This window comes from Saccopteryx bilineata, chromosome X, assembly GCF_036850765.1.
Source record: "Saccopteryx bilineata isolate mSacBil1 chromosome X, mSacBil1_pri_phased_curated, whole genome shotgun sequence".
NCBI lineage: Eukaryota > Metazoa > Chordata > Mammalia > Chiroptera > Emballonuridae > Saccopteryx > Saccopteryx bilineata.
Genome location: NC_089502.1, coordinates 50,510,334 through 50,533,064, shown reverse-complemented (window position 1 = coordinate 50,533,064; position 22,731 = coordinate 50,510,334). Strand labels below are relative to the sequence as shown.

Here is a 22,731-nt window from a genome sequence, read left to right as displayed (position 1 = left end):
TGAGCCCAAAGTTGTTGGCTTGAAGCCCAAGGTCGCTGGCTTGAGTAATGGGTCACTTGCTCTGTTGTAACCCCCTCCACCATCAAGGCACATATGAGAAAGTAATTAATGAATAACTAAGGTGCCTCATCGAAGAATTGATATTTCTCATCTGTCTTCCTTCCTGTCTGACTGCCCTATCTGTCCCTCTCTCTGACTCACTTTCTGTATCTGTCAAAAAAAAATCTTCCTTATAATTTTTATTGTTAATAACAGTGAATTTTGTGTGAGGTAAGTGATAAAATTTATTCTTTAATTTATTAAATGAAAACTTTCTGAGCATATAAGTATCTGTCAGTACAAAGGAATATTCCCCTTATCTTTGGAAAATCAAAATTAAGTTTAATATAGGTGTTTTGTTGATAAGCTTTAGAATATAGAAACCTTGGAATACAGAACAGGAGAAGTGAAAGGTTGCACAAATATTTGATAAATTTTAATAAAAGTAGTTTAAATTAGAGGTGATGTATTTTCACATATACATTTCTCAAATTGCATGAATTCACCATAATATTTTGTCACTCTCAAAACTTTTAAAGTATGGAGATATGTCATTAAGTCCTTGCTTTAACTAATACAGAATATCACAAAAATATGAATAGCAAATAAATTCATTTTTAATTCTTGTGGTATGTCCGCAGCTAGATGAAATTTATGGTTATAGGATATCTAAAGCAGAAAAAAATAAATGCTAATAACAAGCATAAATTGAGCATCTGCAGCCATCCTACTTTAATGGAATGATATTCACTGTTTTGTGTTTATGATAGCTGCAAAATTCAGACATTATTCTTCAATTTTCATTACTTTGAGAGTCACTGGGGAGCTTCAGGTTTTATAGCAAGAATTTAAGTACTTTCATTCTACCTGAGGTTCTTACTGTTCACAAAAGAGATTTCAAATTATTTTTTGTAAAAATGCCTTTGGTTCTGTACTTGTGAATTTTTTATCTTTCAAATTATGGAAAAATAAATCAAACTGAATTTCTCTCACAACTCATTAATCCATGTTTTATAATCTTTCCTGAATCAAATGAAGACTCCATGAAAATATATTCATGAGTAATTAGTGAGTAGTGTTGGTGGCTGGTGAGAGGTGTTACTGGAAATTAAAGCAAATCAAATATGCAGTACTACCAAATATAGAACATTTTGCAAATTCTGTCTGTGTGTATATAATTATCCATAATTAAAATTTTTCAAGTGATTGTGATAACATGTAATTTTCACACACCACCTAAAAACATGTATAAAAATTTGTTTCTAGTAACACATTCTTGGTTTTTGAATGTTGCAGTGAAATTCAGGAATTCAACTCACAAAATGCCTATTACTCCAGTATGTTAAACACATCGTATGTTTCCAAAATTTGTGCAAACAATTCCTAAAGGGTAAAACTTTATTTGGCTACATAATGACAGACTTAAAAAATGTCTCCATAATTCAACTGACTTGTTGTAAGTTTTATGGTCTTTTAGGAAATGGGTCGCCTCCAGTGTGATAGGATTATAGATCATCTTAAAACTGGCTCCTGGCTCCAAGGGGACTTTTGAAATAAAGTCAGAATATGCTACTCTCATTTGTTGAGTTTTAATCTCTGCTCTTTGATATCCAGGCTCATCGCTTGTACAAGAACTTCCACAAAGAAATATAAGCACAGAGCAACATGTCCCAAACTACAATATATATGAAATAAGAATCACTGACTGTCTTGGCCAGATAGCTCAGTTGGTTAGAGCATCATCCCAAATCGCAGAGGTCGCCTGATCGAGCCCTGGTCAGGGCACATACAGGAATAGATCCATGTTTCTGTCTCTCTCTCACTCTTTCCCTTCCTCTCTCTAAAATCAATAATAATAATAATAATCATCATCATCATCATCATCATCATCACTGGTTTGTGGTTTACAGCTTAAAACTACCACTAGGCATAGTGAAAGTTATGCTTCCACACCCTCCACAGAAATAAAAAAAAAGCATGGAAACCTATTCTAAAGATCTGTAATATATGCCTTAGAGAACAGTAAAGAATTGGACAGAAATTATTGAAAAAGGTAGGGATATTATAATATTACCTTGTATATAATTTTTCTTTTCTTCCATTCCCATGTAAACGTAGTGGAAAGTTTAAATTACAAAACTGCATATGATTTTATAAACAAGAATATAAAGGTTAATTTTCAAAATTGACAAATGTTTTGCATGTTGAATCTGGATCTCAGTCTTGAAACAATATTCCCTACTATATTGCTCACTGAATGAATGTATGCATTGGCAAGTGCAGTAGGAATTAAGGGAAGTTAAACTTGGAAGATTAAGGAAGCTTTACTTTTCAAGCAACTCAGCACATTGCCTGAAAATATCTACAAGCCTGTGATTTGACTAATCCATTAAATTCCTGTGGCATTTTCAGCGAAGAATTTAAAGCTCTAGTCAAATCCATTATGATGAATAATAAGAATCAATTCAAAAGAACTTCCAAATCTACTCATTTTGTACTGACATAAACTGAGAAGTGAGTTCCTAGGAATATCCTACATTTTTAAAAACAAAGGTGACAGTCTAATGATGATCCATATGTCAGCTGTCCTTGTTCACTTTGTTTCATTCCAGGACACTAGTAATGTGGCCAATTTTTATAGTGGAAAGGAGTACATAAAAAATCAGGCCTTTTAGTTCTGGGTTTATTTTTTTTTAGTAACTTCTGCAATTTTAACACAGTAACTTTGACTGTTAAATGGAAAAACAACAATATTTTACTAAATGAGAAGACCAGTGTGAATGATTTTCTTTCATGGAATTGTTTTGAGGATTTTAGGTTATCATAGTGGTGTGTAAACACTTAAGGTATACAAGTATATTTTATGCATTTTTATATCCTCTTTGGGAAGAATATCTTCTTTAGTTCATAGTAATTTGATATATCAGTCATATTGGCTTAAAAAAGTTAGAAATTGTTCACTAAAAGTGCTAATATTTGGATCTTATATACCCAATAAGGCCACTTAATTAATCATCCAAGATTATGACATACTTTACCCTTCCTTGAAAAATAAGACTTTTTCCCCTCATAAATTGTATTTTATGCTAGGCTGTGGCAGTTTTGCATGGAAGTTACATATGTACAATATCTACTTTTCTTCATGCTGAACGATTAAATGACATTTTAAAAGTTTTGTATATTTTAGAGGCTTTTATGCTGGAAATAAGTTCTGTAGGATTGTTGTGTTGTGGTTGACCACATTATATAGCTTATGGGAAACTATCATATTTTTATTACTGAAGTACAAGAAACTGTAAAGTTATACTATTACATACTTTGTAAAACAAATATGATAAACACTCTGGATCTTACCATCAACCAAAAACACTTATTTTGGTTAGTGTAAGGACTTAAAAAGAAATGAATTGACTAATTAAAAAATAAATAAGTAAATAAAAGGGCTTAATTAATTGTACCCAAAAGGTCTCAGAAATATATGTGCAAAAGGAATGGTATTTAGACTTGTACATTTTATGATATATTTGTGGGATATATCAAAAAATGTCTTCTTAGATAATTAGATCTTTTTTCTTTTAAAATCACTCTTTTGGTTTCAGCATGCAATTATATCAAATTTACATTTCCAATTATGACTTAGCTCTTTATCCAGCATTTGATTCTCTCCATTTTATGATTCATACATGCATGTGTCATTGATGTCTGTAGCTAACAAAAATGGAAATCATCAAGGTCTATCAATACTCAAACACTCCTTGTTTTTTTCCAAAATTATCATGATCGGTATCATTTACAAGCAATGGAAATGTCACTTTGATAATCTCCATTCCAAAGTGTGAACACAAATTCAAGAAAGACTAGTAAAGCCTGAACGGACTGTGGCACAGTGGATAGAGCTGCAGACTGGGATGCTGAGGACCCAGGTTAAAAGCTCTGAGGTCAGCGGCTTAAGCACTAGCTCACCAGCTTGAGCACGGAGTCTCTGGTGCTTGAACCTAGGATCATAGACATGACCCCATGGCCACTGGCTTGAACTCAAAGGTCACTGGCTTGAAGCCCAAGGTCGCTGGCTTGAGTCTGAGGCCACTGGCTTAAGCAAGGGGTTATTTGCTTTGCTGTAGCCCCCGGTTAAGGCACATATGAGAAAGCAATCAATGAACAACTAAGGTGCTGCAATGAAGAATTAATGTTTCTCATCTCTCTCCCTTCTAGCCTGTCTGTCCCTTCTCCCCTCCTCTCTCCCTTGTTAAAAAAAAAACAAAAACAAAAAACACCAAAAACCAAAAAAAACTAGTAAATTCATTACATTTTTTTCCAAGCCAACTAACATCATTTTCACCTTTTGTTCTTTTAGCCTTCTTTGCCTAATTAAAGGTATGTTTTATGAGTTTCTTTTTATCTCTTTCATTATTCTTTTTAATCATTCCTGTCTGTAGTCTCTTTTTAAGATCACTTTTGATACTAAAAATAAAAGTAGTTTCTCCTTGGTCCTGACTTCCTTCCAAAAGTCTATGAATTATTATACTTGTCCTACTCCATAATAGGTTTGCTCTGATCTTTTTTCTCATATAACAAAAGCCTTTGTTTAGGGGAACAACTGGCTTCCTAATTTTTGTTTCTCATTACATTTTCAAAGATAGAATTACAACTGTATTTAGAAGTCACAGACTTTAAAACTAGATTTATCCAGGAAACCTCTTTTATGCCAAGTGAGTAGGAAAGTAGGATCTTTAAATATGCCTTTTACTATGTGTCTATTTCCCTGGTGTATATTGAAGTCATCAATATTGTGTGATATGATCAATACTGGCTACTTATTTTCATGAAGAAGCTAAATGATATTATTTGTTTTGGCAAATTATGTCATTATTTGCTTCTACCAAATTCAGAACTTACAAGAAGAAATTTAAATCAATGATTGCTAAAAACAAATAAACAAAAGGAATGGCTCTTTTCATATATTATGTTTAAAAAAATCATATAGTGGGGTTATTTCATGATTGAACAGACTTTAACACAAAGTGAGAGTAGAACTACTTGACATAAGTCCTAGACTCTCAGTATATGTTACCTAAAAACAATCTGATCTCAAAGTCAGTAACTTGCATTGCTTAATGTTTTCAGACCCACATATAGAAAAGTTAATGATTGCTTTCTTGGAATTATTTCAGTATAATTGTTCTTCAATTACAGCCTAAATGCTGGAAATGTTGAAATATCATATCTGGTCATGGAAGATTAAGACAATGGAACCGTTTGACCAGGTGGTGGTGCAGTGGATAACGCGTCGGACTGGGATGCGGAAGGACCCAGGTTGGAGACCCGGAGGTCACCAGCTTGAGCATGGGCTCATCTGGTTTGAGCAAAGCTCACCAGCTTGGACCCAAGGTCATTGGCTTGAGCAAGGGGTTACTTGGTCTGCTGTAGCCCCACGGTCAAGGTACATATGAGAAAGCAGTCAATGAACAACTAAGGTGTGGCAACAAAAAACTGATGATTGATGCTTTTTATCTCTTTCTGTTCCTGTCTGTCTGTCCCTTTCTATCTCTCTCTATAACCCTATCTTTGTCGCTGTAAAAAACAACAACAATAGAACCATTTCTTGTAGAGAAAAATTAAGAAAATGTATGAAAATTTAAAATTTTGAGTATGGTAACTGCGACCTGATGGTTGTGCCGTGGAATGAGCATCATCCTGGGATGTTGAGAGTCTTCATTGGAAATGGCTAGGTTGCTGGCTAGATTGTGGGCTCCTAGGCTTGAGTGGGTTTGAAAATTTGCGTGCAGGGTTGCCCGCTTGAGCTTGGGATCATCAGCATGATCCCAAGGCCGCTGGCTTGAGCCCAAGGGCATTGACTTAAGCAAAGGGTCACTAGCTTGGCTTCAGCCACCTTCTACACTCTAATCAAGGCACAAATCAGAAGCAATTAATAAACAACTGAAGTGAATCAACTACAAGTTGATGCTTCTCAGCCCTCTTCCCCCTCTGTCTAAATAATAATAACAACAATAATAATAATTACTAGGGTAATTTTTGTATATTTCAGCAATAAAATAATGAATTATTTGGACAGTTTATGGCAAGCAATCTTAGAAAGGTTGTTGGTAACAATAATTATATGAACAGTTTCCTTAAATACTTTTAGAATAAACATACAATGGCTAGTGACTGCAATTTTTTCAAACCTGTAAAGATAAGATAAATTCAGTTTAAACATTAAAAATAATCTATATTCCTTTAAGAACCTCTCAGACTTTTTCTAAGAACTAATTTACTTTGGAGATCATTTACTGCCCAAATCAATGTTCTACACTTAACCAGTAATAACTATGTCCTGAGATGTACATGGATTAAATATTTTGCTCACAATGTTTTTTGTTTTGTTTTGCTTTGCTTTAATTTTTTCATGTGAATTTTGAGCAATGGGACATGTAGGTTCACTAATACTTGAAAATAAATTAAAATATTTAACTAAAATTTCAATGATGTCAACATACCTTGGTGATAAAAACTATAAACAAGAACAATAAGAAAACTTTCTCAACATGATAAAATGCAACTGTGAAATAACCACAGATAACATCATACTTAATTATGAAAGAGTAAATACTTCCTTGCTAAAAAGAAGGATGTCTGTTTTCACACTTGGATTTAACATTTGAACTAGAGATTTTAGCTAGAAAACATAGGCAGGAACAAGAAACAAACTATCTATATCAAAATGATTACCTCTATTTGAAAATGACAGGATCTTTTTTTTATATAATTTTATTTTTTTAATGGGGCGAAATCAATAAATCAGGATACATATATTCAAAGATAACATGTCCAGGTTATCTTGTCATTCAATTATGTTGCATACCCATCACCCAAAGTCAGATTGTCCTCTGTCACCTTTTATCTAGTTTTCTTTGTGCCACATCCCCTCCCCCTTTCCCTCTTTCTCTCCCCCCTCCCCCCGTAACCACCACACTCTTATCAATGTCTCTTAGTCTCACTTTTATGTCCCACCTACGTATGGAACTTTGATATAGAAAATCCTATCTGAACTTTTATATAATAGCAATGACAATTCAAAGATAAAATTAAGAAAATAATTGCATTTACAATAGCTGCTAAAGGATAAAATATATAAGACTTAATTTTAAGAACTGCAAAACTTGCATGATGGAAATTTAAAATATTGTTCAAATAAAACGAAGAAATGCTAAATAGATGGAAAGCTAGTTCATGTTCATTGATCAGAACATTTAATACTGTTAAAATAGCAAACTATCTAAATTTATCTACAGTTTCAACATTATTTGTATCATAACTCTAAATGCATTCTTTTGAATAACTTGAAAATCAGATACTAAAATTCTTTTGGAACTACATGGAACCCAGAATAGCCAAAGTAACCTTGCATAAAACCCCCACAAAAAAGCAACAAAAAACAAAACATTGAAGGCCTCATACTTCTCAATTTCAAAAGTTACTGAGTCGCCCTGGCTCATTGACTCAGCGGTAGAGCACTGGCCCAGCATGTGGATGTCCTGGGTTCAATTCCTCATTAGGGCATAAAGAAGAAGTACCCATCTGCTTCTCCACACCTCCTCCTCTCACTCCTCTCTCTCTCTCTCACTCTTCCTCTCCTGCAGCCATGGCTCAATTGGAGCGAATTGGCCCTGAACACTGAGTGTATGGCTTCTGCCTCAGGCCCTGAGCAAAGCTTGGGTGCTTGAGATAACCATATGATAAAGGGAACTAATTAGGGGTATATAATAATGAACCCTCAAATTTACAATTTATTTTGGATAAAGGTACCAAGACAATTCAAAAGGGAAAAACATTCTCTTCAGCAAATGTTGCTAGAAAAGCTTGATATCCACATACTTAATAAAGTACATTGGACTCCTTTCTCACACATACAGAAAAATTAATACAAAATAGATCACAGACTTAAATTTAATAACTAAAACTGCAAATTATTATAAGATAATTTAGAAGGAAATTTTCATGATCATGGGTTGAGCAAAGTCTTTTTGATATGACACTAAAAGTATAAGCAAGAAAGAAAAATAAGAAAATTAGAATTCAGTATAATTAAAAAAAATTTTAAAAACTTTTTACTTCATATTATTTCACCAATAAAGTGAAAAAACAACCCAAAGAATCTTGAAAATTTTATAAATTATTTATCTTAATGTGGAGTATTGTCTAAAATACATAAAGAACTCTTATAAATTAGTAAAAAAAAATAAATAAGAATAGCAGTTTTTTTTCCAAAGATATTATACAAATGAAAAAAAAATGCATGAAAACATACTGAATGCCCTTAGTCATCAGAGTAATGCAAATGAAAACTACAGTGAAATACCACTTGTACTCGGATGGCTACAATAAAAAAGATACATAATAATACATGTTTTCCAAGATATGGAAGAATTTAAACCCTCAAACATTGCTGGTAGGAATGTAAAATGGTGCAGTTGCTTTGGAAAATAGTTTTGTTCTAAAGTTTAAATATAAAGTTACCTTATGTCTCAATTTTACTTCTAGAGAATTGAAAACATAGGTCCATATAAAATCTTGTACACAAATATTCTCAAAGCATTATTCATAATAGTCATAAAGTAGAGATAATCAAAATATACATGAATTGATGAATGGATAAAAAAATGGTATATCCATACAGTGAGGTATTATTCAGCCATAGAAAGAATGAAGTATTGAATACATGCTAAAATATGGATGAACCTTGAAAACATTATTCTAAATGAAAGAACTCAGACACAAAAGACCAGTCATTATTTGGTTACATTTATATAGAATGTTTAGAATAAACACATCTATATAGATAGAAAGTAGTTCAGTAGTTGCAGGCATTAAAGGTTCAGGGAAATGATGACTGAATACTAGTTGGTACTTGGTTTCTTTTGCGGATAATAACAATGTTATGAAATTGATTGTAATGATGGTTGGAAATATACTCAAATCATTGTACATTCTATGAGTTAATTTTATAGTATGTGATGTATATCTCAGTAAAGCTGGTATAAAGAAATACAATTAAAAACATTTATCATTCATTGAATGACCATTGTTTTTGAACTCCTACCTTGGTGTTCTTAACCTTGAGTGCACATTAGAATCCAAAAACCTAGTTTCCCAGACTAAATCTACCAAAATATCCAGAGGTAAAACCAAGTTAACAGTATTTTCAAAGCTTTTGGGTAAAAACCATGTCAGGAAAATCACTGTACCCTTCTGGGCACTGAAGTAACTCTAAATCTTAGTGTAATAATATCTGTATTTAATATTAAAAATCAGTATTTGTATGGAAAGAAGCTTTTGACCGTAAAAATTAACCTTCAATTAATCAAGGTTTCAGGTGAAATGTTAGTAGTATAATCTATTGTTAGTTATATTTATGGTCACTGTTACATTATTAAAATTACTACTAAATTCTTTCCTGTATGTTTAAGAATTTTTATTTCCCCGCACCTGAAATGAAGTTTGGCAACCAATTCTATTACAGGGGCTAATATGATTTTTTAAATTTCCACTTTCATTTGAACTCTCCAGGGGTATTCCTAGACTTTCTATTCTTTAGCAACAGAACTAAACTTCTCTAGATGTATAATTTACACAAATGTATTTTAAATGTATAATACTGTTTGGCTAGAAAGGCATAAATAGCCATAAAACATCTTCCTTTAAGTCTATTTTTAATATTAGGTAAGAGAAGGTAGTGTAATAGTTAATTTATGTTAGCCTGAATATTTTTAGATAATTATAAGTACACCTTTCAGATAAAAGAAGAGAAAAATAAAAATAAAAAAGACAAAATAAATTAAGGAGATATGAAATATATCCTTATATATGCATATCAAAAATAATATAAAGCTATAAATAAAATATTGTATAAGAATAAAGTTGATACAAGAATTGCAATAATGGAACAAAAGTAAAGTGTGTGCATTTTTATAACAATCGTGTGTTAATATATACCATTGATAACTTTTTTCTTTTAAAATATTAAAACTGTAATTCATTATTGTGTGATGAAGTAAAACAATAGAATGGTTAGTTTCAGAACTTTAATAAGAGAAATAAGTGGTATACAAAGTAATTGGAAACTATACTCAAGCGATGGTGCAGAGCATCGGACTGGGACACGGAAGACCCAGGTTCGAAACCCCGAGGTCACCACCTTGAGCATGGGCTCATCTGGTTTGAGCAAGGCTCACCAGCTTGAGCCCAAGGTTTCTGGCTTGAGCAAGCAGTCACTCGGTCTGCTGTAGTCCCCAGGTCAAGGCACATATAAGAAAGCAATCAATGAACAACTAAGGTGCCGCAACAAAGAATTGATGCTTCTCATCTCTCTCCCTTCCTGTTTGTTTGTCCCTCTATCTGACTCTCTCTGTCTTTGTCAGACACACACACCAAAAAAAAAGAAAAAAGAAAAAAAAAACGTTTATACTCAAATTAACATTACTGTATATTATATTTAGTTACAAATTATTTAGAACAGATTTTCATAGAATTACAGAAGGTAAGTAACGTCATTCACAAGTTCTATCACTACACTAACTAAAATAATAAGATAAATGCCCTTCTGCCAGTGTTTAGCATTTAAGTATCATTGTAATGCAGATTATATACCTCTATTAGTTTCCCTTTTTTGACTAAATTTCTTTGAATATCTTGTGTATCTAGTAATTGTCTCATAATCCATTCAGGAATTCCCTGAAAATTATTTTCTGCTATGGCAGATGAATTTATAATAGGAATTGCTAGAAATGCAAAAGTGCAAACAATGGTTTTTCATTAGCTGGAAAGCCATCCTTAAGCATTTAAATATAACACAGACACATTACCAAAGCAATTACAGTGCACATAGCTATTCAAATTTGAATGTGGACCAATGCTAAATTGCTTTAAAATCAATAGCATATATCACTAGCCATAATTACAGAACGTCAGAAGCAATGTTGGGTTGTATATAATTATGGTACATCCCTAGCACTTTATAACAAAACCAATAGCCTCTTGAACTAAATCTTTTTCACTTGTGCTGCCTAATTCTGTTTAAGTGGGGTGTTACATATGTAATAGTGGGAAAAAAAGATAGATTTTATAATGACAAATGTCCTAGACAGAAATCAAAATTCTATAGTAAGATTACTTGAGAATACATTAGGTATTGCAGAGATCGGTTTATTTGAGGGAGTCTATATTCATTGTCAACAATATCAACCAAATAGAAAACGATATTGTTATCTTAACTCATTTTCACTTTTCAAATTATAAAGAGATTGCCACTTATCAGATCTTTAAAATACCAAGATATTACACTGAATTTTCTATAAGAGTCTTTCTGTTTATATGTATCAGAAACTCTTTATTTATACATATTTAATTTTTTAAAAAGTTTTTATCAAGTAAATGGCTCTTAATCCTAACATTCCATCATGAAGATAATTTAATATATATAATACAATAAATGGAGTTCTTCCATCAAAGTTAGAAAAAAGCTCCTTTTTTATTTGTCAGGAATTCTTTGTGATGAAATGTAATATATTCATTTTAAATGATAACCTGTGTTTTAAATCTTGATCACATTTCCATTGCTTTTATATATATATATATATATATATATATATATATATATATATATATATATATGTTCACCCTTTCTTTCAAAGCTTGCACTCAAGAATATTTATAAATGTATGATTTGTTCCTGGAATAATCAGACCATTTCTAATGAAACACTAAACAGCAAAATATGATTAACTTATATTAAGTAAGAAAAGTGAAGAAAAAAATCTTAGAGCTTAAATAATGTCAAGTTTTTGGATTTTAGTGTATTATTTCCTAAACAGTTTTTCACTTTAAGCTCTTTATATGAGCTAAACTGTACTTTTCTAACATTCTGACTCCAAAACAAAGTTCTGTTTAATAAGCCAAAATAAAATAAAATAAAATAAACATCATCAAAAATAGTTAAAAAAACTATAGTTAGGTTCTTTATTAGTATGTATATCTCAGTACCTAGAAAGTAGTGCATAGCTGATATTTCTAACTTTCTTCAAGAAGGAGATATCATTGCAAGACACTTGAAAACAAAATAATTACTCTAATTAAAAAGTATTTTCTCCATAAAATTGCCAAATTAAATTGAGAAAACACTACTTATTAGTAGGTTAAATTTCAGAGGATTATATAGATGGAAATACAATTATTAATGTTTTTTATTTGGGTCATGATGATTCATTTTATTTAGAAAGTATAGTGTGTGTAAATAATTTAATATCTTAAAACTGTAAATAACTAAAGCTTTTGATTATTTTGACATATAATATTAAAACCAATCTCCTAAATGGTCATCCTTTTGTTCCCAAGTTTGAATTCTTCACCAAATCCTTCTGTATTTGCTCTAAATAATTCCTCTTTATACTCTAAAATGTACAGACACATTTTTTTTTATTCTTCTCAACAACAAATCCTCTTAAGGAGTTTTATAACACTAAAATATGCAGACTGTTACCTAAAAATATTTAAAAATTTAAAAACTGATATGGCAAGTTTATCTTATGCAAACCAAGAACTCATACATCTGATTCTCCCTCAGTATGAATAGCACTTTTTTCCATTAAACACCTGTTGAATCTTTTACACTGGTTTAAGTGAGAAAAAACTCAGCAAGCCCACGCTCTTACATCCAAATCTGAAAATACAGCAAACTCAGAAATTCTACCTATGTACTAATCCAACAAGTAAAGTTTCTAAACTTCATGCATTCATCATTATTACATCTTATATTGCCATATGTTATTTAACCTAATATTTTCTAAAATTTCTATACTGTTAAATATTTATATTGGAAGAGCAAAAATTTGGCTTACTATGTTAATTTGATAAAGACTATGAAGTTATTTAAATATTAAGATCTTTTTAAAATGTGTTCTTGTTTTCATCCCCGAAATCTTACAGGCATACAGTGCAGAACAATGAAGGTAAATAAAAAAATTGTAGCTTGCTAACTATAAAAATTATGTATTCTGGAGAAAAGACCAAAAGTAAAGTTCATTAATAGTTGCGCAGTCTTAAAATCCATGTTATGGTCACAATAATAAATAAGGTGAACAGGGCTAATGGTCTATGAAATACATTTTCTGTGAAGTACAACTATGTTAGAATTTAAAAAGTATAAACTATTGAAATAATTTTTAAAAGTTCCTAACCTTGAACAGAAAACCATTGGTAATCTGATTTTCAACATATAAACCTTTCTTTTCCATATTAAAAAAGAACAAGTACAATTATTGATATTATTCAAATATTTATTTATATTATAAAAATGATCATAAGAAAACTCTAAAACAAATTGGTGTGATGAAAATACAATCCTTATAAGAGTGATATATGTATAAATTCTATTTTAGCTTCTGAACAGATGATGATTAGACCAATAACAAAAAGTTAATATTTGCGTCTACCAACAATTATTTATTCCTTATTAATGTAAACAATATTTTAGCAGAAATAAACATATTGCCACAAACTACTTCATTTTAAATAATACCTTCATTTTAAATAGACGTGTTTTAAAATAATTTTATTGCCACAATTAACCATGTATATGAACAATTTCTTTTATACTCTGTCATTTTTATTAGGTTAATAGACCAATACTTCTCTTTTGCTATTAAATGATTCTACATCTTCTACATTTGCTCTTGTCTAGTAATTAATGGGAAATGACATTAATCCTTAATAGAGGAAAAATCATAGACTGTAGGCTGTAGATTGTGCAATTAAACACTTATTTGCCATGATATGCTGAGAATATAAGAGAAACCATTAGGAGAGGAAGGATTGGGACTTTATTACAGTAATAGAAAACTGTTTTAATCCATTCATAAAAGCCACAATCCTACATCAGAAATGCACTTCATTGTATGGTTTCCAAAGTCAAGGGATGTTCAGATGATGACCCTTGCTCGGTTTTGGGTTTGAAAAATATGGCCCTGGCCAGTTGGCTCAGTGGTAGAGCGTTGGCCTGGTGTGCAGAGGTCCCAGGTTCGATTCCCGGCCAGGGCACACAGGAGAAGCGCCCATCTGCTTCTCCACCCCTCCCCCTCTCCTTCCTCTCTGTCTCTCTCTTCCCCTCCCGCAGCCAAGGCTCCATTGGAGCAAAGATGGCCCGGGCGCTGGGGATGGCTCCTTGGCCTCTGCCCCAGGTGCTAGAGTGGTTCTGGTCGCGACAGAGCGATGCCCCGGAGGGGCAGAGCATCGCCCCCTGGTGGGCAGAGCGCCGCCCCTTGGTGTGCGTGCCGGGTGTATCCCGGTCAGGCGCATGCAGGAGTCTGTCTGACTGTCTCTCCCCGTTTCCAGCTTCAGAAAAATACAAAAAAAAAATGTACTTTATTGGTCTTCTAAATAATTAAATTTACCAATTGATACATAACATAATTCAACCATTTGATTTTGTATTCCTAGACAGATTTTCAGAAGTGGTAATACATTAGATAAATAAAGCTCCTGCCTTATTTAATTTAAAGTGTATTTAAATACCTGTATGGAGTTATTTTAAACCTATCCAAGGAGAAGTGAAATTTAAGCACCGTTACTATCCTTTCACTTATCAAAAGACTATATTAGGCTATTTATTTCTTGAGTGTGAACTTATTCTTTGTGTATCATTTCAAAACAGTCAAGTCCACACATATACAGTGATATAATGAATGTATAAATGGTCAATAAGTTAAATTATGTGAATTAATCATTACAGAGATAGAATAAATAACTTAAAACACTAAGAATATGGGAACCAATGTTAATTTACATTCGTTCATTCAAGAAATATTTATTGAGCACCTTTTATAAACTGTTCATTGTATTAGGTGCTGGCAATACAACAATGTCTGTTTTAATGGTGATTTTATTCAGGGAGAGAATGAAATATACAAATTAAAACCTAGTACATTACATAGTATGTTAGATGGTGATAGTTTTATGAACAAAATCAGGAAATAAAATCAGGAATGTAGTAGATGTGAAGGGGTTGCAATTTCAAACAGCATGATCAAGGAAATCTTCATTGAAAGGGTGGCATTGAAGCAAAATATTGAAGGGGCAAAGGGCTGCACTATAGAAATACCTTGTGAATAGAGTTCTGTTTCTATGCACAGATCATATTAAGGCCCTATGTCAGAATTACACCTGACTGCTTCAAGAAACAGAGATAGGGTAGGTAGTTGGAGCTGTGTGAGCAAAGAAGAGAGGACTTGAAGATGAAGTCAGAGAGGTAACTGGAGAGGATGCAGATTCTGTAGGCCCTATACCACGATGAAGGTTATTTTAAGGACTTGACTTTACTCTGTGTGAGTTAGAAGCCATAAGAGTGTTTGCAACATATGAATGACATGATCTCAATTAATTATATTTTAGCACAGTCACTCTGGTTGTTAATAATTGACATGGAGAGTTAAGAGCGAAAGCTGAGAAACCAGTTAGTAAGCTACTGAAGTAATGCAGGTGACAACCAATGGAAGCTTGGACCAGAGAGATAGTGATAGAGGTGATAAAACGCAGAAGTTTCTAGGTTTACTTTGAAAAAAAAAAGCCAATGGAATTTTTGATAGGGTGAATGTGAATATGAAAGAAAGATGGTGACTTCAAGGTTTTTGATTTGAGCAACTGGAAGGATGATGTTGACATTTACTAATGTAAAGAAAATAACTGAGTCTGATTAGGCAGCGGTGCAGTGGATAGAGCACTGGATTGGGGAGTGGAAGACCCAGGTTCAAAACCCCAAGGTCGCCAGCTTGAGCATGGGTTTATCTGGTTTGAGCAAATCTCAGCAACTTGAGCCCAAGGACACTGACTTGAGCAAGGGGTCACTTGGTCTGCTGTAGCCTCCCAGTCAAGGCACATATGAGAAAGCAATCAATGAACAATGAAGGTGCCATAACGAAGAATTTATACTTCTCATCTCTATCTTCCTGTCTGTCTGTCCTTATCTCTCCCTCTCTCTGTCTCTGTCACAAAAATAAAATAAGATAAAAATATAAAAGTAAATAACTGAAAAAAACCAGGTTTGATTGTAAAATGCTAACTTGGAGCAGTTGTAGAATTATTTTACCTAGAGTTAATTTAAGGCTTTTTGACATGCTGGACATTTGGTCTTCCCCAGCAACATTTTCTAACAAGAACATAACAGATAAAAAGGTAGGCAAATGGATTTATATTTACAAATACAGAGCTAGTCACAGTAAAGTTCCTTTATCAAAGTTGAATAACGAATTTTTGGTACAACTCCTCCATAGTTTTCTCAACCTAAATATTGTGAAGCTTTGCTTAAACTTAGGCTGTGTTTTGTGTCTCACTTTTAAAAAATGTCCACAGTCATTAATTTTAGGTGATTTTTTTTCTAAATGTATAACTACCTTTTTGTTGTTTGTTGGTAAGATGTTTTTAGCTTTCTTTGCTATTATTTGTTTTTACCAAAATATAAAGAAATTTGTAATAATACAGGACTTTACAGATAAGAATTCTGTGTTCTAATTTCTGCTATGTCTGTTGATTCTCATAAAATTAGTGTTATTGTTAAAAATATATTTAAAAATTTACCATCCAGTCACATTAAAAATGAGCAAACTAACAGTGGTGGATGTCTTCCTTTAACTGAAAAAGAGAATCAAGAAAAAAATTACAGCTAAGATTGTGCTTAATGTAGGAAGATGGAATGCTTTCTCTTTAAGGTTGGGAGCAAGACAAGGATGCCTGCTATTGTCATTTTTACTCAACATGTCCTGGAAGTTATATAATTAGAATAAAGCCAAAAAGTAAAACCCAAAGAAATCAAATGGAACATTAAAAATGAGAGAGAGAAGTAGAACTGTCCTTATCTGCAAATGATTCAATTGCTTACATAAAACTTCTCAAGGAACCTACAAAACAACTATGAAAATTAATAAATTTCTGAGGTTGCAAGGTACAAGATTAATGTACATAAATCAATTGTATTCTTATGTACTAACAAAAAAATGTGCTTTATCCATACCATAGAATATGGTTAAACAATAAAATGTCGTGAAGTTCATGTTCAAGATAGATAAACATTGAAAATATCACAGTAACTATGCATAAAATATATTTGTAAGACTGAATTCATATAAATTTCTTGAAAATGCTCACTAAAATATAGTAACAGAAAGTAGATCAGTGGCTCTTCAGGTTAAGGTGCAGGGAAGGAGGAAGTTGTTATAAGGTGGAATGTGGGAACTTTTGGATATGGCAAACATTTAATTTTCTTGACTGGCAATGTTTTCACATATGTCAAAAGTGGTAAAATTATGTATTTAAAGTTTTAAATATGTACAGTTCATTGTTCTTCAATTTTATTTTAATTAAATACATTTTATTAAAAACAATCCTGAGACATTGTTTGTGATTATGCTTAAGAAAACTATCTGTATGATCTTTTATTACAACTTATATTCTTGGCACAAAGTGGATTAATTATCTGAACTTTGTGAAACTATAGAGATAGTTTTCAATGTGTTAATATTTCTCTGATATGAACAGTTAAATCAATCTAATTTTGTGCATTTATGTACATAGTACATTTAGTACATAAATGTACATAGATTTGTATGTTTAGTACCGATCTATATCTTAGTAGAAATAGACATTAATTAGCACTGTAAAGCTCTTTTAGTTGCTATATCAGGTCCAACTTTTATTACTATAACAAACCACCACAAATATATTAATCTCAGTTTCCCTTATCTATAATTAGAAATAACAGTTACCTATTTGTGTTGCCAGGAAACTTTCAGATTCACAGTTTTTGGGTTTATGGTTTAAATTATAGATTAACTCTTTTTATTGTTTTACTTTGTTTTGTTTTATTTTATTTTATTTTATTTTTTAGTGTGCACGAGTGAGAGACAGGCAGGCAGGAAGGGAGAGAGATGACAAGCATCAACTTATAGTTGCTGCACTTTAGCTATTCATTTTTTAAAATTATATTTATTTTATTCTCATTTAAAATTTTTTTATTCATTTTAATTTATTGTGTTAACACAGATTCAATTGTCCCACTCAATATAACTCCCTCATCCCCACCCCTTGTACCACATTAATTTTCCTTTGCCCCCTCCCCCTAACTCTCTCCCTCCTTCCTTCTGGGATTTGCTGTCCTGTTATCTGTACCTGTGTGTTATGTTTATATAGTCTCACTAATCCCTTCACCTTCTCTGATCCCATTCCTTCATCTCCCTTCCCTCTGACAACCGTTCTTCTGGTCCTTGTGACCCCATTTCTGCCTCTATTCCATTCCTCAGTTCACTTTGTTCCTAGATTCCACATATAAGTGAGATCATATAATATTTGTCTTTCTCTGCATGGCTTATTTTACTTAGTATAGTAATCTTCAGGTCCATCCACACTGTCGCAAAAGGTAAGATTTCTTTCTCTTTTACAACCACGTAATATTCCATTGTGTATATGTATTACAGCTTTTTAATCCACTCGTCCACTGACTGACACTTTCCAGATCTTGGCTATTGTAAACAATGCTGCAATAAACATGAGAGCGCATATCTTCTTTTGAATCAGTGATTTGGTATTCTTAAAGTTATTCATTGATTGCTTTCTCACATGTGCCTTGGCCAGAAGGTAGGGGGGTGAGCTCCAGCCCAAACCATGATCCTTGTTCAAACCTGCGACCTTGGGCTTCAAGCAGAGACCTTTGGGCTCAAGTCAGTGACCATGGAATCATGCCTATAAACCCAGACTCAAGCCGGTGACCCCATGCTCAAGACTGTGAGCACATGCTCAAGCTGGATGAACCTCTGCTCAAGTCAGCAATCTTGGGGTTTCCAACTTGGAGTATCCCAAGTTGATGCACTATCCACTGCACCACTACTTGGTCAAGCTACATTCACTCTTGTTCCTGGAATATGAAGGTTACAAAGGTGAAATAATTTTGTTAATTGAAATGCCATCACCAATCATAATGCAAAGCAATATCAAAAACTGTAAGTCACACAAAACATGATGTGAAGAAAAAGTGATGACATGTCTGTGATATACTTCTGACATCCAGGTCAATCTATTGCACTTGCAAGGCATTCTTCAAATTATTGAAAGAAAATTCTCTAAATAAAGGAAGTACGTAATGTACTCAAAGTCAGATGTAGCAGTAGTTTTCCAGGTTACAGGCTTTTTACTACAAAACAAAATTATATATATATATATAATTTGATTGTTTCTATATATACACTGTAGTTATTAGAAATTAGCTACACATATATGTCAATTTATCCAAAGAAAGTTCCTGAAATTATGCTTGCAGATTTTATAAGGAAAAAAAAGACCTTTAAGTAGCTGAAAAACATGTTTGAAATGAAATAATAATTTTCTAATGTACCAGTATATGTTATATAAATCTAGACGTGACTTTATTATATGTGCTAAGTATGTATCTCTGCTGTATTCTATCAAATACATTCCTGTACATTTAAAAAAAGTAGTAATGGGGAGTGGAACTATATAGTAGGGGAAAAACAAAATCTTAAGAGTGTTTATGCTGGGAAAATATATACCATTTTTAAAGCCAATTATTAGATATTATTTAATATTTTAACATAAACAATGGCATTCCACAGTCTCTTCTGTGGTGGTGGGAAACTATTTGGCCTATTATATTTTATTTTTTTAATTTATTTATTGATTTCACAAAGAGACGGAGAGAGAAAGAGAGAGAAATATTTACTCGTTGTCCTACCTATCTATGTATTTATTGGTTGAATCTCATATGGGCCCTGACCGGGGATCAAACCCACAACTTCAGTACATTGGGAAGGTGCTCTAACCAGCTAAGCTATATGGCCAGGGCTGGCTTATTTTCAAAAGAATTAAATAAGAAAAATTCTCAAACAAGTTGCTCTGTTCTGAAATCAAAGAGAAACTAGGAACATAAAACCTTGCTTATTTAGTATAAAATAGTATAGAAATAGGGTAAATGTACAGTATAAAGGGTCAAAATCAAATTTATGATATAGTAAAGTTTTATTATAATTGGACACATAAATGGTCTTGCTGTAACAGCTGTTTAGTTTCAAGATTGAATAACTAAATCAGTTGAGTTTCTTAGATTCAGGTTCATGGAAGTTTCTTAACTTAGAAACCTTTTTGGGATAAACGTTTGGTTCTGTCAATAATGATTGCCACAATCTGCCAGGCTGTCAGCTGCTACTTGCCTCTATTTCAGTTCACCCATTTTTGTTAATCATGTCTCCTTGAATCTTGCCTATCTCTAATTTACAAAATACAAAACAAAACAAAACAGTATTTCTCCATATCCAAAATTGTTCTGCCAGTTATTTCTTCATTAGGAGTTAGTTCTATGACCCTAGACAAGTCAGTTTGCATCCACTTTTAGACTTGCACTGTCTAGTAGGAATTATAATGTAAATCTCAAATACAAGCCATATATGTCACTTAAAATTTTCTAATATCTACATTTTAAAAGTAAAATAACTTTTGAATTTAATTTCAATAATACATTTTACCCAATCTATGCAAAGTATTATTTCAACATTAAATCAATATGAAAATTATTGATATTTTACATTTATTCTAATTAATTTTAATATCATATGTATTTTACACTCATAAGGCATTTCAAGTCAGACTATTATAATTCCATTTGCTCAATAGTTACATGTGGCCAGTGTCTTCAGTCCTACCTAGATTTCAAAGGTTCTAAGAATGCTTTCTGTACTCAAGACTCTGAAATATAATAGAGTACTTCTATGTACAAGTCATAATGTTAAGCACTAAAATAAAAACAGACTAGAGCCTAAAATTGAATAAAAAGGACTTCACAAGTACATTATTTTATTATTACCTTATAAAAATATGTATTTGTTTATGTTTATCTAAAATCTATGATTATTTATATACTGCAAAATTTAAAATTTTCATTTATTTTACCACAAAATTAGAGTGGAAAAATGAGAGTCATTTTCTTTCATCTCAGGTCTGACACTTCTCGAGTGTTCTGCTACAAAGATGCCCACATGCCTTTGGTGATCTTTTAATTTCCCTTTTTAATACATTGGTGTTTAGCACATTAATCACTGATTTATTAGTGGAAGAAGTTAAACTGCAATCAAGTTCTCTGCTGGAGATTAGGAAGACCTGAGAACCTCTTGCTAATTAATTAGACAATAGTAGGATTTAAAAGAAGTCCTTCCTTTTTCTTTTCCCCACCCCTCCAATTATATGTCCTCGTGCTGTCAAGCTTTGCTGGCCAAAAGCCTAATTAACTAAAAGCAATGTTTTCTTTCAAATATAGAGAAGAGTAAAACCTGAAAAGAAGGCCCCTGGCAATAAAAAATAGAGTTTCCAAAAAAACCAAAGCCTTCATATAAAGTCACTCAGAAAATGTTGTAATTAGAGGATGTGATCAAATAACACTATTAAATTTGTCAGGTTATATTTCCATTTAAAAAAAATAAAAATTACTTTAGATCTATAGTAGTTCAACAGTAGAATTCTCAAAAAAATTTTTGATGATACAAAAAATTATCATTCCAAAATAAAATATATTTATATTAACAAAGCATGTAAAGATAACTATATATTTTCTTAAGAAAAATTAAAATGTACCCTCATAACATATAATGTTATATCTATTAATAATACTTTCTGATTAAATATTACTAAAGTTATATTTTTAATTTGAAATTATCCACACTTCAAATTCTATGTGACACTTATAGGTATAGAAATAGGTTTCTACAATTTTAAGAGTGTACTTAGGCATTGAATTATTACTGAGATTTCTACAATGTAAAAATGCTCATGGATATCCTAAAACTCTTAATGTTGTTTTTTCGAAAAAAAAAATAAAAAAGAACATGCATTTTGAGAAAATACAGACCTCAGTGGGGAAAAAACAAAAACAAAACATTATTCTGTATTGTTTCTTTCTGTGAGGTATTTTTACCTTTAGCTATAGCTCTATCTCCACATACATATATAAGGGCTGGACATGATCCCTCTCATCTACTAAAAGCAAGCAGTTGCACGCAGGAGCAGTTTTCCAATTTAATGAACTCCCAAGGTGAAAGGAAAGATTGTTGTAGCTGACTGGAATGTCTTCAGGGATTCTCAGTTGCCAAAATTAAATTTGAAAACAATAGTTTAGTTTTTATTGGCCTATTCTTTGTCATAGGCAGGTAGAAAAGAGGAATATACTAAAATATCCTGTAAATATGATATTTATGAAAAATATTACTCATGGCAGTTCTATAGAATGTTTCCTAGGTCTTATGATTTTGACAACAAAAAATATTCAGGAGCTGTCTGTTATGTGCAAAGCACATTCTCGAGGCACTAGACCAGAGGCAGAGCAACAATTTAGTATTTCTGCATCTCCAAATGGATATAGTATACATTTATAAAAAAAATTTTTTTTGAAACAGCTTAACATTTTTCTAAGAAAAATAGTTTCTAAGTATGTGGAACTGAACCATTTTTCAAAAGATTATGAAACTGGTAAAATAACCTTATTAAATCATCACGAGGTATACTCAAAAGTCCAGTGGGGTGGGGGAATTCTGGAATATAAAAAATTAACACTGATGACTAATGAAGATGAGCATCTTTTCATATATCTGTTGG

The 22,731-nt window shown here is 32.1% G+C and overlaps 1 protein-coding gene across 2 annotated transcripts in view; it reads right to left on the bottom strand.

Annotated features, from left to right (window-relative positions):
• Positions 1–22,731, bottom strand: part of PCDH11X (protocadherin 11 X-linked) — a 764,552-nt gene that overhangs the window by 415,275 nt on the left and 326,546 nt on the right. The window lies entirely within an intron of this gene.